At 47.5% G+C, this 26,677-nt stretch overlaps 1 protein-coding gene across 3 annotated transcripts in view; it reads right to left on the bottom strand.

Annotated features, from left to right (window-relative positions):
- Window positions 1-10,002, bottom strand: part of daam1a (dishevelled associated activator of morphogenesis 1a) — a 275,266-nt gene extending 265,264 nt beyond the window's left edge. For 2 of the 3 annotated variants that reach the window (XM_072489195.1, XM_072489180.1), the window contains exon 1: window positions 9,869-10,002. The gene's annotated coding sequence lies outside the window, so the exon portion shown is untranslated. Of the gene's footprint in view, window positions 1-8,835; window positions 8,983-9,868 lie in introns of those variants that run through there. The other variant, XM_072489186.1, reaches the window with a different exon arrangement.
- Between the last annotated feature and the right edge of the window lie 16,675 nt (window positions 10,003-26,677).

A 26,677-nucleotide genomic window follows, 5' to 3' on the forward strand; every position in this document is an offset into this window, starting at 1 on the left:
ACCAGAATGTACTCAAAAAGGAGAGAAGATTCAATTTCAAAATAATTAACCTGTAGCTCTTGACCTTCCTGCCTTTCTGCAGTTGAAAGTATTTTTGAAGCAGCGGTATCACAAATCCAAGGAGAAAGTCTTCTTTAAAAATAGTAACTGACACATGGAATATACTGTTGTAGAACAAAACCATGTTATGCACTTGAAAGGTGCAATTTAGTAAGATGATGATAGGATCTGTATGCCTCAAGGTCAAATAATATGTGCAAAATAAATTCAGCTATCATCTACAAATTGCATTAAACCATGAACAAAAACAGCTTAGATCATCCAGAGCAAAAACTGTTATATGTGAAACAAAACAAAACCAGGGGCAAAAGTTCAAAAATGACAAAAGCGAAATACATCCAACCTCTAATAAAGTAAGACCATCAATGAAAAGATTACTGATAACTGGCATCTCCAAGTGAAAAATATTGCCTTAATATAACTTGAGAAGTCATTCACGCGGTTCTAAATAACTGCAATTTATAGTAACACTTCTGCTTTGCACCAAACACAGATAAACTATTTCTGTGAAATATCTCTCTCAATTCAGTAATATCATTCTGTCCAGTCATGCTAATGTGCAGTCATTATTCGCTCCAGTTGTAAAACATCTATTCCTAAACTGGAAGGGAAACAAATTCTGCACTATTAGCAAATGAATCAATTTCACACATCTTTATTGTTTAAAAATAAAACAAAAAAATAAACGTCTACCTCTGTTTAAAATTCCTTATGTTCCTATGCTACACTTTTTTGTTTACAGGCATTAAATGCTGAAATTTGGCATCTGCTTGCTGACACGCTGGTCTAATTACAATGAGGACACAAGTACTCCCAGCCAGATCGACAATCCAATAAACTTGAAAATCAGCATTGTGTAATATGCTGCTGGAAATCTTTTTGCATGTGACTTTACTTCCCTGGAGAAGATGAAAAATAATTTATTCTAGAACAGAACGACCTATAATCAGATTAATTAAAATTACTCTTTTTATGGCCCAAGTTCCTTTCCCTCAGCATTTTTTAAACTTTCTTCAGCAATTCCTTTTCTGAAGAATACTTAATTGATTTGCAAAACACTACACTGACAATATATTATAAACTGGCCAGAGATTGGTTTTCATTCCAAACATGTGATCAATTGCAACTTTGAATGCATTTCTACATGGCCCCACCAAGGAATTCTATAGCAGTATTCTGAGCAGGTATCTTCACCATTACTTTAAAATAAATCAAACATTAACTAGTACAAATTGTAAACCATGGTTGTAATATTTCTGGTGAATCTAACATTACATTCAATATGTCATGCTGTTATATGTGGATGTGAAACTTTTCAATTAACGGGATAACCTCTCGCCCTGCATCACATCTTATACAGTGTATGTTATAAAATCAAAAATACTGTTTGACCTTTAAAATCAAAGAGAATTGAAATATTGGGGCAAATGGAGGCTGCATTTCATTAAATGTGCTCAAATTACTTTTTATCTCTGAGAACACAACTCACCCATTTAGGACAGAATCTGTACATTTCTGAAATATATGTTTAGTCAAAACTGATTTTGTATCATTGAAGATGATTTGTCAAAAATTACAAGAACCTATACATTTTCAATATTTAGGATGATAGGGCAATCTGGAATTTTACACTATCGTGGTCACAATGAGTCAAACTCAGATGACAGGGCAGCACGGTAGCATAGTGGTTAGCGCAATTGCTTCACAGCTCCAGGGTCACAGGTTCCATTCCCAGCTTGGGTCACTGTCTGTGCGGAGTCTGCACGTTCTCCCCGTGTGCACGTGGGTTTCCTCCGGGTGCTCCGGTTTCCTCCCACAGTCCAAAGATGTGCAGGTTAGGTGGATTGGCCGTGATAAATTGTCCTTCGTCTCCAAAATTGCCCTTAGTGTTGGGTGGGGTTACTGGGGTTTGGGGATAGGGTGGAGATGTGGGCTTGGGTAGAGCGCTCTTTCCAAGAGCCGGTGCAGACCTGATGGGCCGCATGGCCTCCTTCTGCACTGTAAATTCTATGATTCTATGACATAAAATTCCAGTTATGTCAAAGTTGCTAACCATCCCTGACAGCAGAATAGCAAATTCCATTGAATGATGTCTGTTACAAGCTAAAATTCCACACTGGTAGCTCCAGATTAAGGGAATTTGTCTAAGCTTGTCATACAATTATGTTGGCCATTATGTCGACCAGAGTGGAGTTAGACCACACAAGAGCATGAAAATCATGGAGCGCTGGACAAGTCATCATTTGACACAGATCTCCCCCTGAAAGGATGTGTAACGTCCAAGAGTGAAAAACCTGAATCTATGGCTAAAAGTGCGTGAAAGTTAAAAGTGCTGTTGATCAGAGAGAGGAAAAGCAGAGCAAGGAATGAGTCACTGCCATGGACTATGCCAACATGGATGGCAGTGAAAAGCTGCCAGTTCTTGTGATAGGAAGTCCAGGAAGCCACATTGCTTTACGAATGTCAAAATGTACCCATGGAGTACACAGCTAATAGAACTGCCTGGATGACCATTAGCATTTTTAATGCACTGATCAGAAAAGTGGTCAAAACGTATCAGCAAAGGAAAAAGGAAGGTTATTATAGACACCACCCCACAAACCCCAACACCAAGAGAATCAAGCTCATGTCCTCGCCTCCCAACAACACCACAGCCAATGGATCAAGATGATGTTGTTAGGAAAACAAAAGCCTATTAACAACAGCACCTAATCACCCAAGGTTAGAGGGAATCTAACAGTTCTAGAGGCCATTTTGATGATAAAGGTGTGGAGGATGATGATGGAAGCCACAACTACCAACTGCTTCCACTGCACTGGGTTAAACATGTTGAGACTGTGCAAAATGTCGAGAACGAGGAGGAGCAGAGCAAGACCAATCAACCAGATGACGAAACATATTGCTCATCTTCAGGAGGCCAACATAGAAATTTTAGCTAACCATGGAAACTCATGCAGAGGTGGATGGTTCGTGATGGAACTGGGATTATGTCCTCGAAGATGCGGTATGTTCAACCAAGGATGCCAATGACCATGAAGAGTTCAATGGCTGCTCAACCACCGGTTACCCTAGCTGATGCCAAAGGCCATAGATGCTCAGGATTGGGTCCTGCAGCACAAAAATATCATGACTTCACTTGACTGTTCTTGCACACATCCAAACAACACACTAGGCAGACAAATATTACAGCCTTTTTCCCCCCTCAAGAGGTAACTCCCGATCACTTCCGGGTGCGGCGATGACCAGCTGAGTCGTACGTTTCAGCAGCTCCCGGTGGAACGGACTTTTGGGCTCTTAATAAGAGCCCCAACGGCAATTTTAACAGCTAAAAGTACTGTGCGGTGAACCAGAAGGGAATCCCCCCTGGATACGGATGGAAAAAGGAGGAAAGTGGCCGGATTGCGGTGGATCCTTTAGAGCAGCGGCAAGGAGGGCAAGCAAAAACCAAGATGGCGTCGGAAGGTGGCAGTTTAATATGGGGCCCTGAACAACACGAGTTTTTGAAACGCTGCGTAGAAGAACTCAAAAAGGAAATGAAGAAGGAGCTGTTGGCCCCGATATTACAGGCGATCGAAGGGCTAAAGGAGGAGCAAAAGACCCAGGAGCGGGAGCTTCGGGTCGTGAAGGCAAAGGCTGCCGAGAATGAGGACGACATACAGGGCCTGGTGGTGAAGATGGAGATGCACGAGGCACACCATAAACGATGTGTGGAAAGGCTGGAGGCGCTGGAGAACAACGCGAGGAGGAACAACCTAAGGATTCTTGGTCTTCCTGAAGGTGCGGAGGGAGCGGACATCGGGGCATATGTGAGCACGATGCTGCACTCGTTAATGGGAGCGGAGGCCCCGGCGGGTCCGCTGGAGGTGGAGGGAGCATATCGAGTGATGGCGCGAGGACCGAGAGCAGGAGAAATTCCTAGAGCCATAGTGGTGAGATTCCTCCGTTTTAAGGATAGAGAGATGGTCCTTAGATGGGCAAAGAAAACTCGGAGCAGTAAGTGGGAGAACGCGGTGATCCGCGTATACCAAGACTGGAGTGCGGAGGTGGCGGGAAGGAGGGCGAGCTTTAATCGGGCCAAGGCGGTGCTTCACAAAAAGAAGATAAAATTCGGAATGCTGCAACCGGCAAGACTGTGGGAGGATCAAGGGAGGCACCACTACTTTGAGACGGCAGATGAGGCGTGGACTTTTATCGTGGAAGAAAAATTGGAATGAGCGGGTTATTAAAAAAAGAACGTTTGAAACAAAGTGGTGGGGCGAGTATGGTGGGCGAAGAGGGGGGTAAAAAGGGGGGAAAGAGGAGTTTTATGTTATTAATCCTGCGATGTGGTAACTTTTCTCTCTTCCACAGGAGGTGGTGGGGGGAGGAAAGGAGGTGGAGGAGATGGGGAGTTGGCCATTGGGGGCGGGGCCAAGGAGGAAGCGCGGGCTCGGTTCCCGCGCTATGATAATCATGGCGGGAATAGGGAAGCAGGAAGGAGGGGGCGTCGCACGGTGCGAGCCGAGGTCACGGGGGGAAGCCGAGGTCGGCCAGAGTTTGCTGACTTCTGGGAGCAACATGGGGGGTGTAACTACGCTAGTGGGGGATCTAGCAGGGGGGGTGGGAGGGGGGAACTATTGGGCTGCTGCTGCTGGGGAGAGGGGGGAGCTGGCATGGGGTGGGATGGGTGGGGGGGCACCGCCTGGGGGGGGACACAGCTGCGTGGGAACCGGGTGAAGAGCTGGAAAAAGGGGATGGCTAATCGACAAGGGGGGGGTAAAAAGCCCCCCAACCCGGCTGATCACGTGGAACGTGAGAGGGCTGAACGGGCCGATAAAGAGGGCACGGGTACTCGCACACCTTAAGAAACTTAAGGCAGATGTGGTTATGTTACAGGAAACGCACTTGAAACTGATAGACCAGGTGAGACTACGCAAAGGTTGGGTGGGGCAGGTGTTCCATTCGGGGCTAGATGCAAAAAACAGGGGGGTGGCTATATTAGTGGGGAAGCGGGTAATGTTTGAGGCAAAGACTATGGTGGCGGATAACGGGGGCAGATAGGTGATGGTGAGTGGCAAACTACAGGGGGAGACGGTGGTTTTGGTAAACGTATATGCCCCGAACTGGGATGATGCCAATTTCATGAGGCGTATGCTAGGACGCATCCCAGACCTAGAGGTGGGAAAGTTGGTAATGGGGGGAGATTTCAATACGGTGTTGGAACCAGGGCTGGACAGGTCGAGGTCCAGGACTGGAAGGAGGCCGGCAGCAGCCAAGGTGCTTAAAGATTTTATGGAGCAGATGGGAGGAGTAGACCCGTGGCGATTTAGCAGACCTAGGAGTAAGGAGTTTTCGTTTTTCTCCTATGTCCACAAAGTCTATTCGCGAATAGACTTTTTTGTTTTGGGAAGGGCGTTGATCCCGAAGGTGAGGGGAACGGAGTATACGGCTATAGCCATTTCGGATCACGCTCCACATTGGGTGGACTTGGAGATAGGGGAGGAAACAGAAGGGCGCCCACCCTGGAGAATGGACATGGGACTAATGGCAGATGAGGGGGTGTGTCTAAGGGTGAGGGGGTGCATTGAAAAGTACTTGGAACTCAATGATAATGGGGAGGTCCAGGTGGGAGTGGTCTGGGAGGCGCTGAAGGCAGTGGTTAGAGGGGAGCTGATATCAATAAGGGCACATAAAGGAAAGCAGGAGAGTAGGGAATGGGAGCGGTTGCTGCAAGAACTTCTGAGGGTGGACAGGCAATATGCGGAGGCACCGGAGGAGGGACTGTACAGGGAAAGGCAAAGGCTACACGTAGAATTTGACTTGCTGACAACGGGTACTGCAGAGGCACAGTGGAGGAAGGCACAGGGTGTACAGTACGAATATGGGGAGAAGGCGAGCAGGTTGCTGGCCCACCAATTGAGGAAAAGGGGAGCAGCGAGGGAAATAGGGGAAGTGAGGGATGAGGAAGGAGAGATGGAGCGGGGAGCGGAGAGTGAATGGAGTGTTCAAGGCATTTTATAAAAAATTATACGAAGCTCAACCCCCGGGTGGGAGGGAGAGAATGATGGGCTTTCTGGACCGGCTGGAATTTCCCAAGGTGGAGGAGCAGGAAAGGGTGGGACTGGGAGCACAGATTGAAATAGAGGAAGTAGTGAAAGGAATTAGGAGCATGCAGGCGGGGAAGGCTCCGGGACCGGATGGATTCCCAGTTGAATTTTACAGGAAATATGTGGACTTGTTCGCCCCGCTACTGATGAGGACCTTTAATGAGGCAAAGGAAAGGGGACAGCTGCCCCCGACTATGTCTGAGGCAACGATATCGCTTCTCCTAAAGAAGGAAAAGGACCCGCTGCAATGCGGGTCCGGACCTATTTCCCTCCTAAATGTAGACGCTAAGATTCTGGCCAAGGTAATGGCAATGAGGATAGAGGATTGTGTCCCGAGGGTGGTCCATGAGGACCAAACTGGGTTTGTGAAGGGGAGACAGCTGAATACGAATATACGGAGGCTGCTAGGGGTAATGATGATGCCCCCACCAGAGGGGGAAGCGGAGATAGTGGTGGCGATGGATGCCGAGAAAGCATTTGATAGAGTGGAGTGGGATTATCTGTGGGAGGTGCTGAGGAGATTTGGTTTTGGAGATGAGTATGTTGGATGGGTGCAGCTGTTGTATAGGGCCCCAGTGGCGAGTGTGGTCACGAATGGACGGGGATCTGCATGCTTTCGGCTCCATAGAGGGACAAGGCAGGGATGCCCTCTGTCATGAGGTGCAGGACAGAGTGATCTCAAAGACATGGGTGGGGGACGGTAAGGTGTCAGATATATATAGGGAAATGAGGGACGAGGGGGAGATTATGGTAGATGAGCTGAAAGGGAAATGGGAAGAAGAGCTGGGGGAGGAGATTGAGGAGGGGCTGTGGGCGGATGCCCTAAGTAGGGTAAACTCATCGTCCTCATGTGCCAGGCTAAGCCTGATTCAATTTAAGGTGTTACACAGGGCGCATATGACTGGAGCACGGCTCAGTAAATTTTTGGGGGTAGAGGATAGGTGTGCGAGATGCTCGAGAAGCCCAGCGAATCACACCCACATGTTCTGGTCATGTCCGGCACTACAGGGGTTCTGGGTGGGGGTGACAAAGGTGCTTTCGAAAGTAGTGGGGGTCCAGGTCGAACCAAGCTGGGGGTTGGCTATATTTGGGGTTGCACAAGAGCCGGGAGTACAGGAGGCGAGAGAGACCGATGTTTTGGCCTTTGCGTCCCTAGTAGCCCGGCGCAGGATACTGTTGATGTGGAAGGAAGCCAAGCCCCCGGGGGTGGAGACCTGGATAAATGACATGGCAGGGTTTATAAAGCTGGAACGGATTAAGTTCGTCCTAAGGGGATCGGCTCAAGGGTTCACCAGGCGGTGGCAACCGTTCGTCAAATACCTCACAGAAAGATAGAGGGAATGGAAAAGAAGAAGGTAGCAGCAGCAGCCCGGGGGGGGGGGGGGGGGGGGGGACCAGAAGGACTCTCAGGGTTGTTAATATATATGTATAATATGTATAGGTCGTTGCTATAAATAATTGTATATTGGACTGTTAAATCATATTTTTGGAGAGTGTTTGTCTGAGACAAGGCAGTTGCCATTTAGTTTTAGTTATATATTATTTGTTTATAAAACAGGTCATTGTTATTTATACTGTTATATTATTGTGTAAAGGATACACAATGTACTGTGATGGTTGACCAAAAATTTTCAATAAAATATATATTTTTTTTTAAAAAGAGGTAACTCCCAGTCTTTTGCAAGGTCAAGTCATGGCAATGTGAGATCAAATTAAATAAAGACCTTTTTCAAGCATTTAATGCTTTACTGTGCTATCATTTAGCGTTTGAATTTGTTGTTTCTCCGTGGGCCACGTTTGCAGATATATCAGGTTACAAAGAGATGAGCTGGGACCTCCCAGACTATCAAGAAACTCAGCTTAAAACAAATTTGGAGGTACATCCCCTAGGATTCACCCTGATCGGGATTTTACTGTACCCCTTTAACAAGAGATCACAGCAAGCTTTGGGGGGGTGGGGGGAGGAAATTCTGTTCCAAAGTTCTTATCTACTACTGTAGAGATTAAAATCTTAAAAATGTCCTCATCAGGTAATCCCACCAATGCATTAATTTATGCTGTCGTCACTTGTTTAAAAATGTCCAGATTGCTTTTAAAACAGACGACATCTGCTTTGTATATGCAGGCAAGCGTGTTATTCTGTGTTGACTGATCGGACATTGTTCTTCGTAACAAGGTAAACAACCTTCACCCAAAACATCTGCCCATGCAGACAGGAGATTTCGCCACGCCCGAATTGGAAAATCGCATCCTGTGTTCATTGTCGGTCTCCAATTCAGTCCTGGTCATCCGAATAGACTTTTGATGCAGTTACAAAAAGGAGGTGAAAGTCGCAATGCCCACCCGCTTTCTGCAGCACATTCTTACCTTTCTTTTACAAAGCCATGACTATTGATCGATCCTGTGGAACCTTTTCCTCCGTTGACCTCACGCTCAAATCGGACACACCCAACATTACCATTCGATCACATAATGCAAACACATATCTGACCGCAATGCATATGATATATATATATAGATCTATATATATGTATATATATACACACACACACACACACACAGCAATCCTCGCCAGCTCGCTCATCCAGTTTACAGCACACGCCTCCCGGTCGTGTTAAACTGCGGCAATTCTACTCCCAGCTTTGCCCCCTCCCCAATCTCATAGTAAAATTGGTGGACTTGTACGTACATTTCCAGTAGGTTTTCCGACCGGGAGCAAAGGAGCTCTCCTCCTCAATATTGTTACGTGCAAGCCTGACAAAGTTCAAACGCTGAGTCCACTCGCATGATTCCAGGGTAGAGCTCACGCTGAAACCACAAAGCCGACCCTCCCAGCCACCAGCTGTTTTAAATATACCATCTCCACACCCCCCCACCCCCCGGCACCGCGCATTAAGAGCAGGGCGGAGGCTGCGAGAGGGCGAGGGACAGGAAAACTGGACCCCTTCACAGGTGACTGGCTCCATCACATCCCAGTCCCACTCCAACAACTCCCCACCCCTCCCCACCACCCTCAAAATAATTCAAACAGCGGCACACAGTCTCTGAAACGTTCAATGCAAAACAAATGATCGCCCGCTTTATATCATCTTGTCCAAGACCATGTATTTAAAAAAAGGAACAAAGAGAAGAAAAGCCCCCTCCCTCCCTCCCTCCCTCCCACCCACCCCGCCGTCTTCAACTTCACCTCACAACAGCATCAACAACAGCGGCAAAGGGGCATCCACCGGACTGACAAACAAAAGGCTGGATGGAACTGGGAAAGATTAATGATTTCTGACATGTGGGCTTGGCGTTTTAATCCCGGGAATCAGGAGGAGGAAAAAAAAAAATCAGCCTAAACGTTCATCGCTGCTTCTCCGGCGCAAAATTCCCCCAACCCCAACAAATAAAAAAAAAACAAGAACTCTTCCGCAGAGGTGAAAGTAACAGCTGCGATGGGGTGGATTTTGGGGCGCTCAGGGTTACAAAGACCCCCCCTCCACCCCGGGCAGAGTGAGTGCAGTCGGTGCCCGGAGACGACTCCCGACGGTTCTTTCTCGTCGCGGGACCAGTTGGGTGACCGGCCCTCACAATAGCTCGCAGGCTCCCGATCCCACCTACAACCTGGCGCTAACCTGGACATTTTCCACACTTTCCCCCTCAGGAGAGCAGGATAAATAACCCCAGCAGCAAATGTCACCTCCCCCCCTCCCTGAGGTGAGGGGGGAAACCCAACTCACCAGCAAATCCCATCCATCCGTACGGCAACGTCCATATTCTTTTCCCCTCTTCTTTACAAAAGGATTCAGTTTAACAATTTCCTCTCGCTGCAGGTGACATCATCCTGTTTCACCCCCACCGAAGACAGCGGCGGCCTTGGTGCGCATGCGCTGCGGTGGGAGGCGCGCTGCACCGTGGGACTTGTAGTTCGCTTATCGGCGCGGGGAGGGAGGGGGGGAACAGCCAATCGGGCGGAACTACAATTCCCAGGGGCGAGTGACAGTCTCTGCAGCTGCAAAGCCGGTGGCTATTGGTTGCAGATAAGAAGGGGGCGGGGGCGCTGCTCAGTCACTGGTTGCCGTGTGGCTCACGTGCGGCTGCTTGGAGCGTGGCCCGTGCGGTGCGAGGTCCGCGCGATCCTCCCACCTGGCACAGGCGACAGGTCCGCACTCGGCGAGTGCGCTGAATGCACTCTGCACCCCTGGAGTTATCAAGCTGTACACTGAAACGTCACTCCAAAGAGCAACTAGACATTACCTTGGGTTTTAAAATTCTGGTCGCGTCACGTCTTATTTGAACCCTGAACATGTGTGTCAATAAATGAATCACCGCTCATAGTTTGAACTGCCATGTGAACACTTTTAAAGTTAATTATTGCTAAGGTCATGCCAATATTTTCTTTTAGTTTACCAAAAGTGTGCATTCCAAATTCGTCAAATTGGCCAGATCTTTCTCACCGATTTTCTTAAGACTGCTTATATTAAATTTGTGTTCATGGCCAGAGGACTAAGGTCTAGTTAAATACAGTCAGGTAGAAATGTTTTCTCTTGTGAGCAACTCCAGGCAGGGGCAAAACCGAGGACACAAGGAGCCATATGGCTCTTATTATACTTGTGTCAAAGATCGAATATACAGATCTTCCACAAGAGTGTAATGCAAGACGTATCTCAGGAATCCACGGTTGTGTATACCAGCATCATGTTTAAATTAGCGTTTAAAATGGTGGTGTAACTTTTTTTTGCAAGCTGGGCATTGGTTAGATCAAATAAATTACTAGCTGACACTTTTGTGATTTAAGGTTTGTTTTAAAAGCTAACCAGAGGAGGGCGAAACCGATGACCACAATTGGTTTGAAAGATCAATCGTTTCCCTGACTTATCGTTTTCAGCCTTTTAATTCAGTTCGTAATTGATTTTATACCCGTCTGGCAAATCATACGTTTAGTTGGATTTAAATACATTTTTTTAAATCAAACACCCTTTTTTTAATTCAAACACCCTTGTATGACAAATAACAGGCTATGTACGTGTAACAATTATGAACATTTGTAATAGTAACTTAAAACATATTTTCACAAACGGATTGGAATTGTACATTTCTCATTGAACGCTTCTCGGCACGGTGTTTTGTGTAACATTTCAGGTTTAAATAATTTGCTTCTCTGCTTATTACATGGTTCATATTTTTCAAGTTAATTTTTTTTAAAGCTTCTACATTTCCCGTTACTTTTCAACTAATAGAAGCCAGTCGAACAAAGGAGTATTTCAATTTGTTACAAAATTTCTAAAACAAATTAAAACAAATCAATAAATATAGTAACATACCCTCAATATTCAAAGGATGTTTGCCGAAGTAATTTTATTTAATTACATTGAGCGATAGCTTCTGTTTCATAGACTCGTTTTACAACATTTCCCCAGTAAATTAAAATGCAACAAAATGGCATTGTTGCCTTGATGACCACATAATTCAATTTCTACAAAGAAATGGAAACTGGACCCTATTAGAATTCTGAGCCCCAGGCAGATTAGTTTCTCGATAATTATGTATAATTTGAGATAGCATGTTGTGGCATATCAAAGACATCGACTGCAACATCCGTGCATTTAATGAACTCGTAGCCAAATCACTTCAGTACGAATGAACCTAAATCAATGTGCACTTTACCAGTAACCTGCTCACCCATGCTCAGTTTGGATTAGCCAGGGACATTCAGTTCCCGACTTCCTTACAATCTTGACGCCAACATTGAGCTGAATTCCAGACAACGACAGTGACTACCCTCGACGTCAAGGCAACATTTAAGTGAGAGCGACATTAGGAACCTGAATAAAATTGAAGTTAGTGGGGATCGGAAGGTTGGATCCACTGGTTGGAGTCATAGCTAGCACAAGAAGCTGGTTGGTGGATGCCAAGCATCTCAGTCCAAAGTCATTGCTGTAGCAGCTCTTCAGGGTAGTGCCCCCCCCCCCCCCCAAAAAAAAAAATCAGTTTCAGCTGCCTTATCTATGACCTTCTCACCATATTGTCAGTGGTCAGGATGGCTGCACAGAGCTCAGTCCCATTCACAGTTTCTAAGATATTGAAGCAATCTGTGCCTATAGGCAGAGACAGTAAGACATGAAGAACATCCTGGTTTGGGCTGAGAAAAAGTGCCAGACAATGACCATATCCAGCAAGAAAGAATCTAATCATCTCTCCATGACATTCAAGGGCATTACCATTGTCAAATCCCCCACTATCAATATTCTGGGCATCACCATTTATCTGAAACTTAACTGGGCCAGACAGAGAAATACTGTTGTCACAAGAGCATGTCAGAGGCTGGGAATTCTGTGCCTCCTGACTCTCCAAAGCCTTTCCACAATGTACAAAGCACAAGCCAGGAGTGTGATGGAATACTTTCACTTGTCTGAATGAGTGCAGTTCCAACGATGCCCAAGATATTCAACACCATCCAGGTGTTACGATAATTTTTTTAAATCATTTTTTAAATAGCTAATAGGATGACACAACAAACGTTAATGTTTTACAACACTTACTGTAACAAAAGACAAAACAAATGATTGACAAACAATATCTTTGCAGGCTACTGATTTTTCAAGTCACAAAACAGAATTTCTCTTTCTACTACTTAGCACATTTCCCAGATAATCAGTCTAAAGTGACCCCTAGCTCCTGAGGGTTTATTTCTGTTATTTTCCTTTCTCAGCCTGACCACAGAGGTTTACTTCATAATGAGAGTATTCATGAAGATCTTCTCTCTAGCACAAACTTTTTTTAAAAATTTAGAATACCCAATTCATTTTTTCCAATTAAGGGGCAATTTAGTGTGGCCAATGCACCTACCCTGTACATCTTTGGGTTGTGGGGGGGCAACCCACGGAAACATGGGGAGAATGTGAAAACTCCACACCGACAGTGACCCAGAGCCGGGATCAAACCTGGGACCTCGGCGCCGTGAGGCAGGTCTCTAGCACAATCTTGCCGAATCTTCCAGCTTTGTTTTAACTCCTCACAAATGTGGCCAATCCAAGCACAAGCTTCTATGTGCATTTCAGTGCAGTGAACTATAGAGACTTTCAAACTCTAACTATCCTCTCTCTCTCCCAGACTCCATCACACTAACCTATGATGTTCAGTGATATTTTAGAAAGACCTGTAACTCGATTTTTACAATGGCCTCCTCAGCATCCTTCCCCATGGCAGCCTGAATCACAAGGGCCTTGAGTCCAGGTAGAAATGCTGATTAGTTATTCTTTCGACCCCAACTCTTATCACATCCTGGAATCAAATGGCTTATACTTGTAAAAGTGTAGCCTTTTACAACTTGATATTGTCAACACTTCCCAGGGACTTAGAAGCTCACAATCTGTCTAGTGACATCACAGTTGCCTTTCCCATTGTCTTGCATCTTTTCCCAGTTAACAATCTAGGCCTTCCTTTAATCTTTAACAAGCCTGTTATTAGGCAGATTTCAGCACAGGTTATGTGAGCGCCTTCATTTTACCCAAAATTTAAAGATGCAGACCCAAAGCATAATTTTATAAATCTTTTGATTGTAAAAAAGGAACTCTCCTTGATTGGCACCCCATCCACTACCATCTCTCCACCATTGTTGCAACGTGATACAGGATGCACTGAAGCAACTCCCCAAGGCTTCTTCAACTGCATCTCCAAACCCTGGACCTCTGCCACCTAGAAGGACAAGTGCAGCAGATGCATGACAACACTACCTTGCGAGTTCCTCTCCAAGCCCCACACTCCAAGCCCCACATCATATTGATTTGAAATCATATCACTCCTTTATTGTTCCTGGAAGCAAAGTTCCCAGAACTCCCTACCTAACAACGCAGTAGGAACGCCTTCACCCCATGGACTGCAGCAGTTCAAGAAGATAGCTCACCAATACCTTCTTAAGGGCAATTTATGATGGGCAATATTCTGGGCATGCACGCACATCCTATGGATGAATACATTAACAAAGATTTAATCACTGGTCAGCATTAATGGAGCAGCACACAGCTAAAACAAAGTAATGCCCAAATTGTCAGATCATCATAAATACCTAAGTGATAAACTGATGGGCTTTAGGCAAATAAACTAGCTGCCCTGACCCGTTCTAGCCTATATTGACTCCAGACCTATACCACCATCATCAACACTTAATTGCCTGATTACATGGCCTAGCAAGTCATTCAACTGTATCAATAGGGATGGGCAATAAATGGCAGCTTTGCTCAAGACATGAATGTCCTGAGAATTTTTTCGTTTACAATGGTAAGAGATTCTAACCATGGTGGAAGAGATTGCCACTGCCCTAAATGTTTATGCAACTGAATCCTTCACAAAGCAATAGCTTCAGCCAGTTGGCTACACACATGGATATTCAGCACTTGAGAAATGCCCTCATTGCAGGGCTGCACCGTTCTTGCAACTTGGCACGGCCGGCACACAAATGAGTGAAAGGGACATCAACTTTAAATGTGTGGTTGATTTTCCAAGGGCCAAAGAGCCCTATCCCACAATCACAAATGTCCAAGCAGGGGATATGATGAAAATGTATACTCTGCCTGATGCAAACTTGAACTACAGACTGACATATGTTAGTGTTATTGCCTGCAACAACTTCTTAGCCTCTAAGGAGTTGCTTGCAAAGAAGTTGAGGACTGCAATGATCTTGGCTGGAATGTTTTTGTTGTAATAACTGTGCTAGGTGGATGCAGGAGGGGACACAACACTGTGACAGCCTCACGAGAGAAACACAGTCTATATATGCAATGGTCCACAATGAAGTGCAGTTAAGTTATCATAGGCCTGCACTCTCTGCTGGGAGGTGAGGACTTCTGCAAATATGCATCCTTCTATTTGCTCTCCTTGTAGCTGCAGCTCTAGCTCTCACTTTTCCTTCTTTCTGTGCCACCTTCTCTTCCTATAATCAAAGTGCAATTACCCAGAAGGATGCCCTTGTTTTAAAAATAGAATTGCCTGAAGTTTCTTGAGAGTTGAAACATTTTATAACAACAACAAACACATTGGCATTGTCTAAGCAAAGGAATATGTAATAAAATACATATTTCTTCAAATCTTTCCAGTGTTTAGCTGTGATCAGCTGAGCATCTCTTATAATATTACTCTCTTATTATCTCTTATAATATTAGCCATCCCAAATAGTATCACCTATGGTCTGTGGGGGCAATGGGCTGAAGAACTGGTGAAAACGTAATGACTGGAGACTGAAATGGCATCTGGTATCCAAATGCCCATTACAAAATTAATTTACGTGTATCCATTGGACTCCCACCTGTTCCTGGCAGAAATACTGGCAGATCTAGTCTCGATGCTCCTATCCTTCGTCCTGCTGCATTTATTATGACTCAGATAGTGGTAAAGGTTGGTTGCTCATTATCACAATTGTTGCAACAGATAATACAAATCTGAATATTTGCTGAGCAGTGAAATGCAAAGCTCCTGTAGAACAAATCAGGATGTGGCAGTGTTGCTTGAACATGTGGATTGCTTGTTCAATCATGTTTGTTGTGACAATTAGTTCTGAGTTCCAGGAGGCATGAGCTGGATTTGAAAATGATAGCTATTATTGCCCAGTAGCTTTCACGTAAAACTTTGCTGGAATAAAGGTGACACAGTGAAATAGTGAAGGATTCAAGCATCACAATCGCAGACCTGAAAGATGCTCCGATGTTGTTGCGAATCAGTTGATAAAAATTCCAACCTGCTAATGGAGAACACAAAAGGCAATGTGGGTGATGTCTGTAACACTTTGCAAACTCAGGAAGCCTGCCATGCAGGCAAATTCTAGTGCTCTATTATCCTACTTCGCCCTGTCAATGGAGAACTAAATGCAACCGTTCCTCCTCATGTAGATAGCATTGTTAACTGCCCTGATACAGCACTAACAAGGCCAAGGAAGCCATTTTAATCTCTTTCACTTTCTATAACTTTTCTTTCTTAACAATGTATTGACTTTGTATTAAAAGCCAGTCCTGAAGCAGATGATTATTCAGTGTTAAACTATCATTAGTGAATCAATATAATAGTTAATTATATTGGTTTTACATTACATTTTTAAAATGAACGCTGTATAAACCTTTTTTCCTAGAAACTGCAGAGCCAGCAGAAATTGTTTAAAAATATAAATAATTTTCTAATTTTCATTAGCTACAGAACATCATATTCTGCCAAAGTCCAGCTCAAGAATAAGGCTCATTTTTCAACCGATCAAGGTTAATAAGAATGAAAGCTAATGTCTTCCACAACCTGGCTTTTTGAACCAGTATATCTTGTATTAACTAAATGTATGAATTAAATTTTACTATATTAATTAGCTACCAGTCAGTAACAGCCAATTGAATAAATAGTGAGCTTTAATTGAGTTACAATTAATGCATCAATAGAGACTGAATTTTATTTGCTGTAAAACTGTTGAAACTTTAATTGTTGTGTATGTAAAGAATGTGCTGGTAAGAGACACATTCAAAGTCAATTTCGAACTGTATATAATAAGATAAAGGATGGTATAGAAGGGGTAGTAGAGGAGGAGGATTTGTGGCACAGTAATGGTGTCCCTACCTTTGCACCAGAAGCTCTGGGTTCAAATCAAATGTCAGGACTTGTTGGCCACGGAAGGAGCATTCCTGGTTCAACAGGCTGATAATCAGCTCGGGAATTCTTCCCCCACTTCCCCACAATTCCCCAAAGAGAAAAAAAGTGAGTGTGATGATACACTGAAAGAAAATGCAGCAGGCGAGTGTGATGTCACCTGCTGAAGTCCAATAAGGCTCCCTGGCGTAAAGGTTAAGAGCCACAGTGACATTGGCAGCAAGAGGCATTGGCATCCACATTCTGATGTGAGGTTTAAGTTGCAGTTGGACCAGATGGCAGCTTAGTGACGGCCTTCTTTTTGAAGCAATGGTATTTTTTACATTGCTCCGTATTTAGGTTAATGAAAGAAAAGTGATATCTCAATATTCTCTGTGCATATGACATCCTCCGCAGTGTCCTCCTGCGCTTCCCTCTTATGGTTCTTCTGCTTCTTCTTTCCGAGCCTTCAATAATGAGGTAACGCACCAGAGCGCAGGGAGCTGCCATCAAAGTGTATATAAGGCAACAAAGAAAAGTGCAACACTGACAAAATCTGCTTCTTGGCAGGAAAACAACAACTTTCCAGAATCAAAAATAAGCAGAAAAACATCCAGATGTCAGCAACTGTTACAACACCCACGAGACCCACGGGGACAACCCGATTGATCTTACCCTGGGGCTTGTGGAACACAAGCTCCCCCGCTGAGGGGCGGAGGCCCAACAGCGGGGCCCATTAATTCCCCAAGATAAAAGCCAGCTCAAGAGGGAACCGGCATCTCAAGATGGTCCCGACTGGGTCCTGGAGTGTCGCTTAGTTGCTCTATTTCCTAACTGTGAGTAGGAAATAAACTACATTTGGCTTACCTTCCGGGGCTCCTCATTGACTACAAAAGCAACCTTCAGTTAGAAACCAGCAAATAAGCTGAAATAAAAACAAAAAAACGCTGGAAAAACTCAGCAGGCCTGGCAGCATCTGTGGTGAGAAAATCTGTTAACGTTGCGAGTCCCTATGACTCTTTTTCATACAAGCTTGAAAAGTTAACTGTGTTTCTCTCTCCATAGATGCTGCCAGACCCTGCAAGGTTTTTCCAGCATTTTCTGTTTTTATTTCAGGTTTCCAGCATTTGCAGTATTTTATTTTTATTTTACTAAGCTGTGGTGCATGATCTCCTTAAAAAAAGTGCTACCTTCCTGGTAGCACCACATGTTGCTGGGAATGTTTACTGTGTGGCAAGTTAACAAATAGGGGTACCAAAATCAGAAAAGAACTCCCCACACCCCCACCCACAAGAGCAAGATCCGAACCTCCATTAATCGCAGCTTTATATAGTTTCACTGTGTACCCTGGATGTCTGTGGAGAAATACAATACAAAAGTAGGCAGCGGCTTCCATATCGTAATGAACATGAGTGGCTTAGAGTCATAGAGAGTCAAAGGGCGCGATTCTCCGGAAAAAGTTTCAAGTGCTGTAGTGATTGGGAATTGCCGCAAGTTTCCCAGCGCCCAGCAAGGCCGGCAACACAATTCAATGTTAATTGGTCCACTTAACGAGGCTTCACGGGCTTCCCGCCCCGAATGCCGGCTCGCCAGCTGATTCACCGGGACCGCGCTCACTAGCCCTCCGCTAACAACGTCGAGCAGCAATTAGGCTGCACTTGCTCAGCCAACACCAGACAGCTCGCAACAATAGCACCGAGGAGACCGACCTCAAGATCTGGGATGCTGACCTGGGGAGGCTCCTGGATGCGCTGGAGGCCAGTAGGGATGCCCTGTTCCCCCGAGGGTCCCGGAGGGTGAGCCACAAGGCAGACAATGCTGCTTGGGGCGAGGTAACCAGCCGGCTGCCTCCACCTCTGATGTGCATCCTGGGGACACAACTAGATGTTGCAGTGGAGCTAGAAGGGCAAAGCACATCAAGGATCACTGAGGGCACATGGGGAGGGGGGTAGGTAGGGCGTGAAGGGTGGGTGGGGGCTGAGGGGTGGGGGAGGATGCACCATCTGGAGAGTGGGGGCATATATTGAACAATAAACACCCTTGTGCACAACCAGTAGGAAGCCTCTGTCACTTTCGTCCGCAATGCATCACCACTCAGTGAGCACTCAGCAGACAGGCAGGGGTCAGACTATGGCATAGATTGAGGAGCACCAGCGCCCAGCTCTCTGCGGGTCATCATCACTACCCCTCAGCTCGACAGTGACTCTGTAATGATGTGACACACACCCTGGGAGGCTTGGAAATTGGGATGGCGGGTGGATAAGAATGTGACATGGACCATGCGACATCCTAGATGAATCAGGCCAGTATGAAGGCCTCCCTGGCCCTCCCGGCTTGCCGGGCCCTCACTGCCGCCACCTGTCCTGCAGCCTCAGGCTAGGCCTCAGGTTCCTCCCTGGCCTCGTCCTCCAGCCCTTACTGATCGGGCATCTCATCATCATCCTTGTCCCCCTCCTCCTCCACCACCTCCCCCCTCCCTCCTCCTACGAGGTGGCCACATGTTCCTCGTCACCAACCTCCAGTTTGCTGCCCCGCTGCTGTGCCAGGTTGTGGAGTACACAGCAGACCACCACAAAGCGGGCGACCCTCCAGGCGGTGTACTGCAGGGCACCTCTACAGCGGTCGAGGCATCAGAACCGCATCTTGACGAGTCCGATGTACTGCTCAATGACAGCACGGGTGGCTGCATGAGCCTCATTGTATCGGGTCTCCGCTTCGGTCTCCAACCTCCGTACTGGAGTCATTAGCCAGGTCCTTAGCAGATATACCTTATCCCCCAAAAGCCAGTCGTCCATCCTGGGGTGCTCCTCGAAGAGAGCAGGGATGACCGACTGCTCCAGGATGTAGGTGTTGTGCACACACCCCGGGAAACATTATCTGCAACTGGTGGTCACACACAAGCTGTATGTTGAGGGAGTCGAACCCCTTTTGATTCACATAGCCGGCAGGTGCACACCAAGGTGCCTCTGATGCTCTGTACTTCCAAGAGTCCTACCATTCATTGTGTATCCCCTTGCCTTGTTTGTCCTTCCAAAATGCATTACCTCACACTTTCAGATTTAAATTCCATTTGCCACTGTTCTGCCCATCTAACCAGCCTGTCTATAACCTCCTGTAGTCAAAGGCTTTCCTGCTCACTATTTACCACACCACCAATGTTTTTGTCATCTGCAAACTTACTGATCACACCTCCCACATTCACGTCCAGATCATTAATGTACACTACAAGCAGCAAGGGACCCAGCACCAATCCCTGCGGAACAACACTGAACACAGGATTCCAGTTACAAAAATAACCTTCAATTATCCCACACTGCCACTGAATCAATTTTGGATACAATTTGCCAAATTTCCCTGGATCCCATGAGCTCTTACCTTCTTGACCAGTTTCCTGCGCGCGATTCTCCGACCCCCCACCGGGTCGGAGAATAGCTGGGGGCCCGCATGAATCCCGCCCCCGCCGTGTCACGAATTCTCCGCCACCGGAGATTCGGCGGGGGTGGGAATCGCGCCCCGCCGGTCGGCGGGAATCTCCCGGCGATTCTCCGTTCCGCGATGGGCCGAAGTCCCGCCGCTGTCAACCCACGCCAGCCAGCGTGGATTGAACCACCTTTGGGACGGCGGGACACGGCGGTGCGGGCGGGCCCCGGGGTCCTGAGGGTGGGCGCTGGGCGATCTGGCCTCGGGGGGTTCCCCCACGGTGGCCTGGCCCGCGATCGGGGCCCACCGATCCGCGGGCGGGCCTGTGCCGTGGGGGAACTCTTTTCCTTCCGCCTTCGCCATGGTCTCCACCATGGCGGAGGCGGAAGAGACCTCCTCCACTGTGCATGCGCGGGGATGCCGTGAGCGGCCCCTGACGCTCCCGCGCATGCGCCGCCCGGCAAAGTCAGTTTCCCGCCAGCTGGCGGGGCGGAAATCAGTCCGGCTCGGGCCTAGCCCCTCAAGGTGAGGGCTCGGCTGCTCAAGGTGCGGAGACTTCCGCACCTTTGGGGCGGCGCGATGCCGGACTGATTCGCGCCGTTTTTGGCGCCGGTCAGCGGACACCGCGCCGATATCGGAGAATCCCGCCCCCTATTTCAGACCTTGTCAAAAGACTTACTGTGTGATGCATTATCAATTACCACAAAGCCGAGAGCAGTGGAATAATCAAGGCTTTATTGTGCAAAGATGTTGTGCCTCCTGTAGCTGCTACCAGAATGGCTGCAGCACTGGCGAGCACACACATTTATACGCCGCCTACTGGGCGGAGCCAGCAGGCAGGGATTTACCCATGTACCGCTAGTATATGTGCCTTACCGTAATACATATAATATAGCTAGTGGTGACTACCACACTGTGGTCCAAGTCGACTACATCAACTGCTATCCTCGTTTAAAGTAAAGTAAAGTCGCCATAGTCCCAGATGGCCATAGCTTGCTTTCCCCTTTGAGGAGGAGAGATGACTGGTGGTGATTTAATCTGAGGATCACCTCACCTCAGGCGAGGGGCAAGGTTGAGAAGGCGAGTCTTGATAAATTACCTCAGAAGGTGTGGGGATTGATCCCACGTTCTTGGCCTTGCTCTGCAACATGAACCAGCCATCCAGCCAAATGAGCTAAACCAGCCCCCTCATCTAGGCACCTAGTCACCTCCTTGAAAAATTCAATCAATTTTCAAGACATGATCCCCCTTTGACAAAGCCATGCTGACTATCCTTGATGAATCCTCCCCCCCCCCCTCCCCCCCCCTCATCCCTACCCTCCCCCCCGCAAGTGGAGATTAATCCTGTCCCTCAGAACGTTTTCCAATAGTTTCCCTACCACTGAAGTTAGACTCAGTGGCCTGTAATTTCCTGGTTTATCCCTACCACCCTTCTTGAAGAATGATTAGCTGTCCTCCAGTCCTCTGGCACCACTCCTGTAGCCAGAGAAGATTTAAAAATTATTGTTAGAGCCTCTGCAATCTCCTCCCTTGGCCCAATAACACCAGGGATACATCTCATCTGGGCCTGGGGAATTTATCCACTTTTAGGTCCACATAAACCATTAATACCATTAATTTGTTCATCACCATGCCCCTCCCTGATTTTTATACCTACATTGTCCTTCTACACAGGTGCAAAGTACTCATTTAAAACCTCACCTATGTCTTCCGGCTCCATATACTGTCCCTAACATTAGTCCCTAATAGGCCCCACTCTATACCTGGTCATCCTCTTGTCCTTATTATACTTATAAAACATTGCTGGATTTTCCTTTATTTTATGTGCCGAAATTTTTCATGCCCCCTCTTTGCTCTTCTATCTTATTTTTTTAAGTAATCCCTGCACTTTCTATACTCCTCTAAGGCTTCTGCTGTTTTGAGCACTTTAAATCTGCCAGAAGCCTCCCTTTTTTTCTTATCCAACCCTCCCTTTATATCCAGAGTTCTCTGGGCTTGTTGCTCCCACACTTCACCTTTACCAGAACATGTGGATGCTGTACTCTTTCTTTTTCCTTTTTGAATGAATCCTACTGCCCTGATGTAGATTTTCCTACTCCCAGTCAACTTTGGTCAAATCCTGTCCTATTCTTATTATAAACTTATTATTTGGGCAACACGTTAGCACACGTGGCTCGCACTGTGGGTTCACAGCGCCAGGGTCCCAGGTTCGATTCCCTGCTAGGTCACTGTCTGTGTGGAGTCTGCATGTTCTCCCTGTGTCTGCGTGGGTTTCCTCCGGGTGCTCCAGTTTCCTCCCACAGTCGAAAGATGTGCAGGTTAGGTGCATTGGCCATGCTAAATTGCCCTTAGTGTCTGTTATAACCTGCCTGCTTACCATTGGCTGGGGACTATTGACAATCCCACAATCCTGTAGGAGTATGAGCTTCCCCAATGAGGGGGGCGGAGAAATCATTAGCAGACTCCCTGTATAAATAAAGCTGGCCAGTTTGGAACCAGCAGGAAGGAGTGAGCAGCAAGCGAAGTTGCTGCTGCTGCTGTTGTGTATATATGTTATTGTAAATAAATGTTATTTCTTTGTATCCTTAAAACTCGTGCTGGATTCTTCGTGGCCCTCACAAAACTGGCGTCGAGGGTTAAAGTGGATAGCTGTCTACACTGCTGAAGCCACCTCCCTGGATTTTTGTTGGATACAGGTTGCAAGTTGTTTTCTATTACACCATGCCTCTGTACGGACGTTTGGATGTTTTGATGCTGCGCTGGAAAGCTGGAACCAGTACGCACAATGGATGCGTTATTATTTCTGGGCAAACAATATTACTGAAAACAAGCGCAAGGTGGTCATGTTGCTCACCGCCTGTGGCCCGCATATGTTTGGGGTGATTAGGAGCCTTATGTACCCAGCTGCGCCGGACACCAAAACGTTTGATGAACTTGTGAATTTACTTGGGCAGCATTTTAACCCAACCCCGTCCACGATAGTCCAAAGTTACCGGATTAATACCGCTGAGAGGACCCCAGGAGAATCCCTTGCCGACTTTCTATCCAGGCTACGCAGGATTGCAGAGTACTGTGACTATGGTGAGACCTTGGCAGAAATGTTACGCAATCGTTTGGTTTGCGGTATTAACGCGGCCACCCAGAGAAAGTTGTTAGCTGAGCCAACATTGACTTTTCAACAGGCCATTCAAATAGTATTGTCCCGAGAGAGCACAGAACGAGGAGTGCAGGAGCTACAGGGAATGGAGGTGCATACCTTGGGGTGCAACCCCTTCCATCCAAAAACATTTCCCCGCACTCCTGCGGTACCTTGGGCGAAGCGACATCCGGATCGACGCCAGTGGCCATCGGACATTCCTCCCCGAAGGGAGCCTTCTCCAGAACCAATGGATGAGGAGCCATGTCCGTGTCAGACTTGTAGACGCTGACCCCGTCGCGGATGCCGGTCCTGGGGCACCAGATGCGCCGTCATTCTGAGCGAAACTGGGACCAGCCCAGGAGCCGTACCTTCCATGTGGATGAACCTGCGGCAACTACTCCTGAGGACGTGGAGATGGAGGACGACTGCCTGCAGCTGCATCGTGTGGCAGCTTCCCGTGTGGCCCCCATTAAGGTGACAGTGCGGGTCAATTGTCACCCGCTTGAGATGGAGTTGGACACTGGAGCAGCGGTCTCCGTGATCGCCCAGAGGACATTCGACCGCATCAAGCAGGGTATACAGACCCTTACATTAACCAACACACAGGCCAGGTTGGCCACCTACACGGGGGAACCATTGGACATTGCAGGAACTACGATGACCCCTGTTGTTTATGGACGCCAGGAGGGGCGTTTCCCACTTATCATGGTGCGCGACCATGGGCCCAGCCTGTCGGGTCGGGACTGGTTGCGCCATTTGCAGTTGCAGTGGCAGCATATCCTCCAAACAGTTTCTGGAGGGTTGACTGAGGTGCTAGGACGATATCCAGATGTATTTCAGCCCGGTTTGGGGAAAATAAAAGGGGCCGTAGCCTGTATCCAAGACAAACCAGGAGCCACGCCGCGCTATTTCCGGGCACGCCCGGTGCCTTACGCCTTGCTCGAGAAGGTAGAAGGGGAGCTCACTCGTTTGAAGACTTTGGGTATTATCAGGCCCATCTGTTTCGCTGACTGGGCAGCACCAATTGTACCTGTAATGAAGCCAGATGCCACAGTTCGCTTGTGCGGCGACTATAAACTTACAGTGAATACAGCTTCCCGACTCGACCGATATCCAATGCCTCGCATAGAGGATCTCTACGCAAAGCTTGCAGGTGGACTCTCGTTCACAAAATTAGATATGAGTCACGCCTACCTACAGTTGGAGCTGGACCCTGCCTCCCGATCATATGTAATGATTAATACACACTGGGGCCTGTATGAATATACACGTTTCCCCTTTGGAGTATCCTCTGCCTGCGCTATTTTTCAACGCGTTATGGAGGGCATTTTGAGAGGTTTACCGCGTGTCGCTGTCTACTTAGATGACGTTTTGATCACAGGGATGTCGGAGCAGGAACATTTGGGAAATCTGGAGGCTGTCCTTAGACGCTTTTCGGAGGCTGGAGTCGGGTTACATCGCACAAAGTGCGTCTTTCAGGCGAAGGAAGTAGTCTACCTGGGTTATCGGGTGGACCGCGAAGAGACCCATCGCAGAGAAGGTGCGCGCGATTCAACAGGCGCCCGCCCCGACTGACGCTTCGCATCTTCGTTATTTTCTCGGCCTCGTAAACTATTACGGGAAGTTCCTCCCCAATCTGGCAACTACGCTGACCCCGTTGCACCTTCTGCCAAAGAAAACTCACACCTGGGTTTGGGGTCAGCCGCAAGAAACCACTTTCCGGTGGGTAAAACAACAATTGTCGTCGTCTGGGTTACTAACCCATTATGATCCTGGAAATCCTTTGCTCGTCACATGTGATGCAACCCCGTATGGTATTGGGGCCGTCCTGTCCCACAAGATGGAGAATGGGGCCGAGCGGCCAATCACTTTCGCCTCCCGCACATTGACTGTAGTGGAAAAAAAGTACGCACAGATCGAGAAGGAGGGCCTGGGTCTTTGCAGTGAAACGCTTCCACCAGTATGTGTATGGCCGCCACTTCACTATCGTGACTGATCATAAGCCTCTGCTGGGACTTTTCAGAGAGGATAAGCCAATATCGCCCATTGCTTCCGCACGGATCCAGCGCTGGGCTTTGTTGCTCGCTGCATACGAGTATTCTCTGGAGCACAAACCAGGAACGCAGATAGCGAATGCCGACGCACTGAGCCGATTGCCTTTATCGACCGGTGAGGTGGTTGCAACCCTTAAATTTATGGACACCTTGCCTGTCACGGCATCACAGATCCGTGAGTGGACCCAGACGGAGCCAGTCCTGTCAAAGGTTTGGCACATAGTCCTGTATGGTGGACAGCAACAAACAGCTCCCAGGCGAGTTGCGGGCATTTTCTTCCAAGCTGTCAGAATTCACTGTGGAAGATGGCATCCTCTTGTGGGTGTGTCCCGGAAAAAGGACAGGAGCTGATACTAAGATACTTGCACAATGGGCATCCAGGTGTGACCAAAATGAAAATGTTGGCCCGGAGTTATGTCTGGTGGCCAGGCCTCGACAACGACATTGAGAAGGTGGCCCAAAACTGCTCCATTTGCCAGGAGCATCAGAACCTTCCGCTGCCCGCGCCCCTACATCACTGGGAATGGCCAGGGCGGCCTTGGGAGCACTTGCATGCGGATTTCGCCGGCCCTTTTCAAGGATCCATGTTCCTTCTATTAATCGACGCCCAGTCTAAATGGCTAGAGGTGCATAAGATGCTAGGTACAACATCCTGCGCATCAATTGAGAAGATGCGTTTGCCTTTTAGCACGCACGGCCTCCCCGAGGTGCTGGTCATGGATAACGGCACTCCATTCACAAGTGGGGAGTTTGCGAGGTTCATGAAGATGAACGGCATATGCCATATCCGCACTGCCCCTTACCACCCGGCATCAAATGGGTTGGCGGAGCGTGCAGTGCTGACATTCGAACAAAGCCTAAAGAAGCAGTCTTCCGGGTCAATGGACACGAGACTGGCTCGCTGTTTGTTTTCGTATAGGACCACCCCCATGCGGTGACTGGAGTAGCTCCCACAGAACTCCTAATGGGCCGGAGACTTCGCACCCGCCTTAGCATGGTTTTCCCGGACATTGGTGCAAAAGTCCGCCGCACACAAGAACAGCAGGGACATGGTTTTCCCGGCATCGGCCGATTCCGCAGTTTGCGCCCGGTGACCCAGTGTTCGTTCGGAATTTTGCTGTTGGTGCCCAGTGGGATCCCTGACGTAATCTTTCGCCAAATGGGCCCTATATCTCACCAGGTGCAAGCCCAGGGTCATCTCCAGCGCAAACATGTAGACCACATTCGGTCCAGAAGACTATCCCTTCCAAAGATCCCCCGCCCCCGGAGCTCATTTTTACAGCACAGAGACCAGAGACAATGGAAAGTAGTCTTCACAATCTTCCTCTGGTGCCTCA

The sequence above is a fragment of the Scyliorhinus torazame genome, chromosome 2, assembly GCF_047496885.1.
Source record: "Scyliorhinus torazame isolate Kashiwa2021f chromosome 2, sScyTor2.1, whole genome shotgun sequence".
In the NCBI taxonomy this organism is placed as follows: Eukaryota; Metazoa; Chordata; class Chondrichthyes; order Carcharhiniformes; family Scyliorhinidae; genus Scyliorhinus; species Scyliorhinus torazame.